Below are 10,712 nucleotides of genomic sequence, written 5' to 3' on the forward strand. Positions count from 1 at the left end.
TGAGTAGTATTCCATAGTGTATATGTACCACATCTTCTTTATCCAGTCATCTATTGATGGGATTTTTGGTTGTTTCCATGTCCTGGCCACTGTGAACAATGCTGCAATAAACATGGGGCTGCATGTGTCTTTACGTATCAATGTTTCTGAGTTTTTCCTCCCAGGCATTCTTTATGGGAATGGCTTCCCCCCTGCGCCTTAGGCCTAATAAATATTCATCGAAGGAAGGAAAGAAAGAAATGGCACAGGAGGGGATGCCCTAAAATGTAAAGATTTCCAAGCCTCACCCTCACTAGCATCATGTCTTTTATTACTAAAGGTTAATGGGAAATTGATACATTCATCAATCAATGGAGGACTTTCGGAAAAGGCATGGCTACTCATCTGTTTGGTGAATACTAAGGAAACCACTTACTGTCTCAGGTCCAAAGTTTCCCCAAGATAAAGGCTTTCAGTTCAACCTATGGATCCATAAGAGTGACAGCATCACCTATGTGCATTGGGTTATTTTAAATAATTATAAAGGAAAGAAGGAAGTTTCTGGACACAGATGGGAACAACTTTCCAACTAGGAGAATTGTATTGGAGGAGCACAGCTGTCCTTCCTTGTTCAGTGCCGTGAAATAACTCAAACTCTTGTAACGAGCTCATGATCTGGCCACTCATAAACTTGTATACCATGTATTGAGCCTCTGTCAGCTGCCAGACACAGTGCCAGCCTCTTGACTATAATCTCAACAATTACCTTGAGTTCAAGGTCTTACTACTCCACTTAGCAGAAGAGTGAACTGAGACTGGAAGAGTAAGTCACAAGGTCATATGTCCAGTCTTCACAGACCTATGACTCATATTGTATTAACTATGTGTTTCTGATGCTTTGACATGGGAGAGGAGGGGGCTTACTGATTCTGGAGGGATAGCCCCTCCCAGGAGAGCTAATTCCTGGAAGTAGTGAAAGACTCACTGTGAGCATGTGCCTTTCATAGGCCAATTAACCAACCCAGAGCCCACATCCCCAGCTCTGTGACTCTCACACTCAGGGTCAGTATTCTCCTGTTTCACTCACCTTGGGGACAGGTACCAGAAAACTAAGGATAGCCCCGACACCCAGAGTCCACTGAAATGATTCAAACTATCCAATCCTAACTCTTTTTACCCTGCCTCATCCCACTGGGATCTGTGAGTCTATCAAGTTGTCTCTTCAATAGCAATTGTCTCCTACTCTGCCTGTCTCACTATACCTAAATAATTATAAGACCTCCATTTTAATATACATACCCAGGGTCACCCCTGCACTACCCTGACTCAAGATAGCAGAACCTCCCAAGGGAAACGTCACATCTTATTATTAGCATTGGTGTGCTTGAAGACAAATTAAGTCCTCAATATATTCTGAGGGCACAAAGAAGGAGGATTGCTATCTGACCTCTTCGATGCCCAGAGAGCAATCATCCGTTTCCAGCTCGGTGTCAATGGCACTAAGGTGATGAGAAGGAGAGTGTCGGGCTATCTGGAGGAACTTGATTTGCATATTCATTAGAAGGGGTTAGAAAAGGTTGTGCACACCAAGCTGAAACAGTCATACCCTCTGGTGGTTCGGCATTCTTACTTCTGCCACAAATGTATTCTTCCATCTCGATGAAAGCGTTTAAATTAGGGGTAAATAAAGATAGCTACCTACAGACAGCTGACCAAATTAACATACTTATAACAGGTAATTAAGCCAAAGGCTTCAGTTGAAAATAGAAATTAATCACCAAGAATAGCCATATTCAGCTTGTTTCTCCTCCCCCTTCACGGGCATAGGACTGTCTACAACAAGCAGCTAGAACACAAGTGAGCTCAGTGCTACAGCACAGCCCTGATCCTACTCATCCTCTCCTGCTTGAAGTGACTTCTGAACATGCACAGAAAAACACCAGGTAACAGTGCTCTGAAATCCAAGCACCATAACACCACCCAAACCCCACATCTTCCTTCAAAGGCATGCTTTTCAAAGGAGTGTTAGTCACCCAAGAGAGAGCCAGCTTTTAACAATCTGAATCACATGTTGTAAGGTACCAAAAAGCTGAAAAATTAATATCGATATTCTAGAAGGAAAGGTCAAGCTTTCCTGTCCTGTCTTTCCTTTGGGGAGGGGAGGGAGAAAAATGTAGAAGTTTTTGGCTTGCAACAACAATGAGTCATTTAGTTTTAAATCTAAAATAAAGGTTAACCGAGAAACTTCTCTTTCAATGGGAGACAGACTTTACACACCACCCTACATTGATTGTGGTTCCTCCTCCTTCCTGGAATCTTGAGAGTAAAGTACCTCTACACTAGTGAGGGAAGATGAACACTAAAAGATTTGTAAACATCTTTGATTGTGTTACCTTGAAAGTCTTAATGTTTCTGTGTATCCCCAAAACAAATGTTGTAAGCTTGTGCCATGATGTCATGCTCTCCCCCGCCCGTGTGTGATCAAGGGTATATAAACAGCCCCTGAACTATTTTGGGGGCACATGATTTAGGTTTCCAGACTGCCCCATGTCAGCTATATGTAGCTGGCATATTTAATAAATCTCCTTTAATAAAACTCTTCAAAATTCATCTGGACTTGGTGTCTCTACATACACCCGCAGAATTGAGGTACGGGTACTTTACAACACACACAGTTAATAGGGCTTGGCTATTGTCCATCGTTGACACCTGGTAGTCACTGTCAGCAGGACTCCCACTATTTGAACCTATGTAATGAATGGAGTATCTTTTGTGAACTATAGAGTGACAGTTTCTACAATGGAGGGTGCCTAAATTAAATTTTGCATTTACAGGGCTTCCAAAAGAGGACAGAGTATAGCAGGCCAGAATAGTTGGTTGGCATTATTCTTTTTGGTACCCAACTACTCTTTACCTGTGAATGGGGGTGGTCTACTTCTGTAAATATTAAAGTGCCCCCAGGGCCCACCTGAGCTCCCTCCTCTGTGCACATGCTTTCTTCTGTGATGGACCCCAGACTTAAGTACATCCCACTGCCCGCTTGCTAATTCCACTTGGATCAAATATGCCCAAATCAAAACGGTTTATTCCTGCAAAGCACTTCATCTCCCAAATGTCCAGTTTCAGTAAAGTCCTTGGCTGTGGGAGGGAAAGAGGGAGATAGAGAGAAAGGAGATGAGGAAGGGTGGAGAAGCACTGTCTATCTTGTTGCTTAGGACGAAGCCCGATGCGTAATCTTTGGTTCCTCCAGCAGTCCTTTCCATTCTGCCTCCTACATGCACTTCAGATATGTCCACGTGTTTGTGACTGCACTGCCTCCCCGCCCCCATATCAGGCTGTCACCAGGCCCCCCTCCTGGGCTCCTAACTGTGCTCCCTGCATCAGCTCTAATGTCCTCTACAAATCATCACATTGCAGTCAGGGTGTTTTTTTTTAAACCCCTCGCAGAGATCACTCCTATCCAGAAAATTCTTTATTAAGAAACAAATATTAGAAATACTTATTACAGTGAATGTGTTAGAGTCATTTATTTCAATCAGGCCTGAGAAGGGAAAAAGCCAAAGGCTTGCTATTTTCTTAGAAAAATAAATAAATAAAAAAAGAATTCAAGTCCCTTAGAAATGATAAACAGTGGGTTGAGTGTAATTTTCTGTTTTCAATTAATATGTTGCTTTAGGATTAATGGTTTCATTGTGAAGGAGATAGTATTACACCTTTAGAGTCCTGATATCTCTAGAATTGTTCTTATAAACTAGCCAGGACATTTGCATTCATAATACCAAATGCAAAAGTCAATCTGACACAATGGGGCCTTCGTTCAACAGGAGTTAGTATTTACATTCTAGGGATCTCCAAGTCCAGTCGCCTGTAACTATGGCTCACCTCTCTCCTTAACAGTCAGCTATAAAAGCTTTAGAGTCCGGAGCTTGTCTCCCTGAGACACTGAGTCATCAGACTCTTACCTTCCCAAGGTTTTTTGCTAACAACTGTTTATTACAGACCTGCAGTTTCTGGCTTCAGCATAATTTTTAGTCACTATTTTAATAGCCCTAACAAAATGTTAGTTAGATCTTAAAGTTATCTTTTTCTACGTTAAAGAATATTGAATTTAATTCTGCTTATAACCATGGTGTAGTTTCACTGTTTGTAAAACTCCTCATCCTGAAGTCCAGGCTCTGGGAGGGTGCCCTCTGGCCACCTTGCCAGGCCCCCACTCCCCCGGCACCCAGCCCACCCTGTGGCCCCTCCCACCCACTCACCTCCTTTCTTCTCACACAACTCACTTCTCCCTTCTGCCTAAATGCTCTGCCCTGGCTTTTTTCATATGTGACCCTTGAGGCTTCATACTAAGTGTTACTTTTGGACTACTTATATCAACTAAGAACGTGTTCAGCTACAAGCAATAGAAAACTAGACTACTCCCTGGCCAGTTTGCTCAGTGGTAGAGCATTGCCCCAGCGTGTGGATGTCCCGGGTTCACTTCCCAGTCAGGGCACACAGGAAAAGCACCCATCTGCTTCTCCACCCTTCCTCATCTCCTTTCTCTCTATCTCCCTTTTTCCCTCCCACAGCCAAGGCTCCACTGGAGCAAAGTTCTCCCCAAGCACTAAGGATGGCTCCATGGCCTCTGCCTCAGGTGCTAGAATGGCTCTGGTTGCAGAGCAATGGCCCAGATGGACAGAGCATCACCCTTTAGAGGGCATGCCGGGTGAATCCTGGTTGGGCACATGCAGGAGTCTGTCTTTCTGCCTCCCCGCTTCTCATTTCAAAATAAATAAATAAATAAATAAATAAATAAATAAATAAATAAATAAATAAATTTTAAAAAGAAAGAAAATAAAACTAGACTAGTTGTAGCACTAAAAAAAAACCTAGAGGTTCCTTTTTGTTACGTGAAAAGTCGGTTCAGTGGCTCCATGACATCCTCAGGGACTCAGCCTTTTGGAGCTTGTGCTCCGACAGACTTCTGTCTCCATGCTTGCTGTTCTACTGCCAGTCCAGATGGCTCATTTGTGTTGTTTGAGGCAGGAAAAATAGCGGGGGTGTGGGGCCTGAAGGCTTTCTCCTCCCTGGGCAGCAGATGCCCCTTGAATCTCATTGGGTCTAGTGTCCACTTCTATGCCAGTTGCTCACCAAGGGGAATGAGAGAACCCTAACTGATTTGGAGCAGTCATGAGTCATCCCTGGGATTAGGGTCAGGGCTATTCTGATCCCACGATCAGGGAATTCCCATGTGCCACCTGAACCCACCATTTTCCTCTAGAAAGGAAAAGGGGGGAGGGGAGGGACAGTGACAGTTTCTGCCATATCCCTTCCACTTTACTTTTATATCCCGTCACCCTATTAATGTCCTTTATTGCAGCAAATGCTATCTATAAGACCCCTGTATTTATTTAGTGTTCACTATCTATTGCCTCCCTCTCCCATTGAAAGAGAAGCTCCATGTAGACAGGGCCCCAGTATGTCTTTCTCACAGGTGTATCCCCTGTGCCTGGCAACCAATCAACATTTCTTTGAATCAGAAAGTAAATATTCCTGCTGCCATTTATAATCGTCACTACACAATTCTGCTTTGCACCTGTGGCACATGTGAGTGCGCTTAATGTCCGTGCCTGCTCGGCATGGTCCACAGTAGTCATTCCATCTAACAAATGGGAAAACTGAGGTTTAGGAAAGACTGGACATGTGGGAAGGCTTCCCAGTGAGTGGTGGAGCTGGGTGTGAGCTCCATATTCAAGTTCCGGGGCTGAGTCTTAGGTCGCCAGGTGCCATCATTCCATGGCCGTTGCACTGCCCTCTGCCCGCTGTGCATCTGCCCGGCCAATTCTGCTTTCGGAGCAGCTGTGGGGGCCTCCCCCTTGCCAGCTGTTCTTGCTTTGTGCTGACAGGATCCAGTATGCTTTGTGACCCAGCCCAGAGCCCACTTGCCACAAACAGGGACAACCTGGAGGTAGAGGCAACTTGTCTCCAGGAGGAACCCTCAACCCATGGACATGGGAGCTGGTAGCTAAATTCTGCAGCCTCTTGGGTGGACAGTGGAGGCATTTGGTGTGCTCCTCAGTCTCCAGAGGAAGAGAGCTCTCTTCCCACTGACTATTGTCTCTTGTCCCTTCTTGTAGACAGAATAATGACCCCTAAAGATATCCACATCCTGATCCCAAGATGTGAGCATGTTACCTTTCCTGGCAAAAGGAGTTTTCAGGTGGAATTAATTGAAGGCCCTTAAATTGGGGAGAATAGCCTAGATTATCCAAGTGGACCCAATCTAATAATATGGGTTTTTTAAAGCAGAGAATTCTTCCCTGCTGTGGTCAGGAAGTGCTATGATGACAGAAAAAGTGTACGAGAGATGTGATGTTGCCAACTTTGAAGATGGGGGAAAGAGCCACAGGCCAAAGGATGCAGGTGGCCTCTAGAAATGAGAGGTGAGGGCAAGGAATCATCCCAGCATCCAGAGAGGAGACAGACCCCTCTCCCCGCATTCTTTCTGAGATCTGATTTTAGCCCAGTGAGACCTGACTTGGACTTCCACTATACAGACCTGTAAGATAATAGTTATTCAGTGGTACCTTGAGATACAAGAAGACCAACATGAATTATTTTTAAGATATGAGCTGCAACTCTGTCCATACTTTTGTTTGAGATCCGTGTGAAATTCTGAGATACGAGTCATGATTCGGGAAGCTGCCGCTAGTTGGTGCATTGGCGCACGGGTCCAGTATTGGCAGCACAAGACCAGCATCTTGTTCTTTCTCACGTGTTACCCGCAGAATCAAGTTGAATCTCGTGTGCTGTACTCATTGTTGCATTATTTTTGCATTTTTTACTAACTTTTTGTGTGCTATCATGGGGCTGAAGAAAGTGAGTGTAAAGGACAGTGGTGAGAAGAAGAAGAGAATGATGTCGATAGAAGTAAAGCAAGAAATAATAGAAAAACATGAGCGTGGTATATGAGTGATTGAACTGGCAAGGCTGTACGACCGCAGTACATCTACAATTTGTACCATCCTTAAACAAAAGGATGCCATCAAAAGTGCAAATCTAGCGAAAGAAAATATAATTCTGTCCCAATTAAGAACAAATATCCATGAAGAAATGGAGAAGCTTCTGCTGGTGTGGGTGAAAGAGAAAGAGCTGGCAGGAGATACAGTGACAGAGACTGTAATATGCGAAAAGGCACGTATTATTTACAATGACTTGAAGAAAAAAGAACCATCAACCTCAAGAGGCAGCAGAAGATACTTTTAAGGCAAGTCACAGCTGGTTTGAAAATTTCAAGAAGAGATCTGGCATCCACTTGGTGGTGAGGCATGGTGAAGCTGCGAGTGCTGACGTTAAGGCAGCTGAGGAGTACATCGCATGTTTTGCTGCACTTATCACAAAGGAAGGCTACATCCCCCAACAAGTATTCAACTGTGACAAAATAGGATTGTTTTAGAAAAAAATGCCCCAGAGGACTTTCATCACCGCAAAGGAGAAGAAGCTGCCAGGCCATAAACCTGTGAAGAACTGTCTGACCCTTGCATTGTGTGCAAATGCTAGCGGTGACTGTAAAGTAAAGCCACTGCTAGTGTATCATTCTGAAAATCCTCGAACCTTTAAGACTCAAGATTCTTAAAGAAAAATTGCAGGTTATGTGGCATGTCAATGCTAGGGTATAGGTTACACGGCAGTTTTTTATTGAATGGGTAAGTCTCGTCTTTGGTTCTGCAGTGAAGAAATATCTTCAAGAAAATAAACTCCCGATGAAAGCATTACTAATCCTTGAAAGTGCTCCTGCCCACCACCTGGTCTTGAAGATGACATTCTCGATGAGTTCAAATTGAGTTGAAGATGACTTTGTGAAAGTCCTCTACCACCCACCCAACATGAATTCAATCTTGCAACCTATGGATCAGCAGGTCATTTCCAACTTTAAAAAGCTTTCCACAAAGCACTTGTTCCGCCACTGCTTTGAGGTGACTGAGAATATAAATCTAACCCTTCGAGAGTTTTGGAAAGATCACTACAACATGGTGATATGTTTATGCATTATTGACTTGGCATGGCAAGAGGTTACAAGAAGAACCTTGAACTCAGCATGGAAAAAGTTATGGCCTGATGTTGTTGCAGACAGGGACTTCAAAGGATTCGAACCAGAGACCGAGACTGAGGTAGAAGTGTTGAGGAGATTGTGTCCCTCGGAAAGTCGATGGGTCTGGAGGTAGATGAGGGTGACATAAACGAACTCGTCGAGGAATATGAGGAAAAACTCTCAACTAAGGAGTTGAAGGAGCTACAGATGATGCAACATACAGAGCTTCTGCAAGAGATTAGTAGTAAGGAGGTAGAGACAGAGGAAGTGATTTCTACAAGTGAAATTAAAGACATGCTGGCAATGTGGGAGAAGCTTTCAAGTTTCATTGAAAAGAAACACCCAGAAAAAGTTTCAACTGGTCGTGCTTCAGCACTTTTTAATGACACTTGTTTGTCACATTTCCGTAACATTTTAAAAGGCAGGCAAAAGCAAACCTCTTTGGATAGATTTTTATTCAAAAGTCCTGCAAGTGAAAGTGCCGAAAGTGCAGCCCAAAGGGCAAAAACAGGTGATGTGTAAATGAAAAATACACAATGTTAAGCTTGGGTTAAGTTTAAAGTTAAGAAAGTGCATATTTTTACAATTAAGTTTTTGTGGTTTCATTTTAAGTAAAAAAAAAGTGCAGTTTTAGTTTACATTTAGTGTTAAGAAAGTGCAGTTTTAGTTTACGTGTCTACAGTGCCTGCATCCCTTCCTCCCTCCCTCCTCCTCCGCCATTCACCTCCATTAGCCGCACTCGTTTGACTCCAAGGTAAGAATACAGTACTAAATAACACTTTTTTCTTTTATTTCATATATTTTGTTATGCATTGATAAAGTATATGTGTATGTTTCTTAATTAAAAACGTCTTTTTTTATAATTTAGGATGGAACACATTAAATTTATTTCAGTTATTTTAAATGGGAGAAATTTGTTTGATGTACGAGTTGACTGACTTACGAGCTCAGTTACAGAACGGATTAAACTTGTATCTCAAGATACCACTGTATTGTGCTGTTGTGTGTAGTGTTGAGCCACTATGTTTGTGTTAACTTACAGTTAACCACAACTGATAACAAACATACTCTTTTCCCTTAATAATATGTGCTTATAGCCTGACCTGTGGTGGCGCAGTAGGATAAAGCGTCGACCTGGAACACTGAGGTCGCTGGTTCGAAACCTTGGGCTTGCCTGGTCAAGGCACATATGGGAGTTGATGCTTCCTGCTCCTCCCTCCCCCTTCTCTCTCTCTCTCTGTCTCTCTCTCACTCCTCTCTCTCTAAAAATCAATAAATAAAAAATATTTAAAAAATATATATGTGCTTATATTGTTTTTTTCCTTCTTTCCTGACTTTCTCTACTCTCTAACTCCACCTTCCCAGGATAATAATTACCTATAGAGCCAAGTCCTTGTTTCAAGTTGTTTAATAAGGCATTCAAATTAGTGCCTTTATAGTTTTTTTTTTCTTTTTTCAAGAAGAGAAGACTTTTTTTTTTTTTTTTTGGTATTTCTCTGAAGCTGGAAACGGGGAGAGACAGTCAGACAGACTCCCGCATGCGCCCGACCGGGATCCACCCGGCACGCCCACCATGGGGCAATGCTCTGCCCACCAGGGGCCGATGCTCTGCCCCTCCGGGCGTCACTCTGTCACAACCAGAGCCACTCCAGCGCCTGGGGCAGAGGCCAAGGAGCCATCCCCAGCGCCCGGGCCATCTTTGCTCCAATGGAGCCTTGGCTGCGGGAGGGGCAGAGAGAGACAGAGAGGAAGGAGAGGGGGAGGGGTGGAGAAGCAGATGGGCGCTTCTCCTGTGTGCCCTGGCCGGGAATCGAACCCGGGACTTCTGCACGTCAGGCTGATGCTCTACCACTGAGCCAACCGGCCAGGGCCAGTGCCTTTATAGTTTTTTGTTTGTTTGTTTTTCTGAAGCTGGAAACAGGGAGAGACAGTCAGACAGACTCCCGCATGCACCCGACCAGGATCCACCTGGCACGCCCATCAGGGGCAACGCTCTGCCCACCAGGGGGCGATGCTCTGCCCCTCCGGGGCGTCGCTCTGTTGCGAACAGAGCCACTCTAGCGCCTGGGGCAGAGGCCAAGGAGCCGTCCCCAGCGCCCGGGCCATCTTTTGCTCCAATAGAGCCTTGGCTGCAGGAAGGGAAGAGAGAGACAGAGAGGAAGGAGAGGGGGAGGGGTGGAGAAGCAGATGGGCGCTTCTCCTGTGTTCCCTGGCCGGGAATCGAACCCGGGACTCCTGCACGCCAGGCCGACGCTCTACCACTGAGCCAACCGGCCAGGGCCGCCTTTATAGTTTTTATATTCCTCACCCTACTGTACCCTATACCTAGTCTTCTGTGACTCTGGAGTCCATTCAAAGGTCAGCTAAGATTTTTAAAACTCCAGGGTTCTAGGCAAATCTCTAAGTTGTAAAAACCTATACCTTTCTCAAATGAATGACTAACATGCTCTTGACTTCTGGTAATTTAAGAATTATGTGACCATTTTTAATTACCCATTTGATTGATTATTTCTAAACATTGTCACCATGATTTATGCCCTTTGGAAAGAATTCAATGTCTTAAACATTATTAAAATGAAATGGAGCCCAGCTATTTTAATGAGCTAAAATATTTTGAAAACATACTAGTCTATATTATCTGATTATACAATTGATACTG

At 44.1% G+C, this 10,712-nt stretch overlaps 1 non-coding gene across 1 annotated transcript; it reads right to left on the reverse strand.

Moving 5' to 3' along the window:
• Window positions 1-9,848: 9,848 nt before the first annotated feature.
• Window positions 9,849-9,924, reverse strand: TRNAV-GAC (transfer RNA valine (anticodon GAC)). Its single transcript has one exon. It is a non-coding gene; the product is annotated as a tRNA-Val (tRNA).
• Window positions 9,925-10,712: the final 788 nt, after the last annotated feature.

This window comes from Saccopteryx bilineata, chromosome 11, assembly GCF_036850765.1.
Source record: "Saccopteryx bilineata isolate mSacBil1 chromosome 11, mSacBil1_pri_phased_curated, whole genome shotgun sequence".
NCBI classification, from domain to species: Eukaryota; Metazoa; Chordata; class Mammalia; order Chiroptera; family Emballonuridae; genus Saccopteryx; species Saccopteryx bilineata.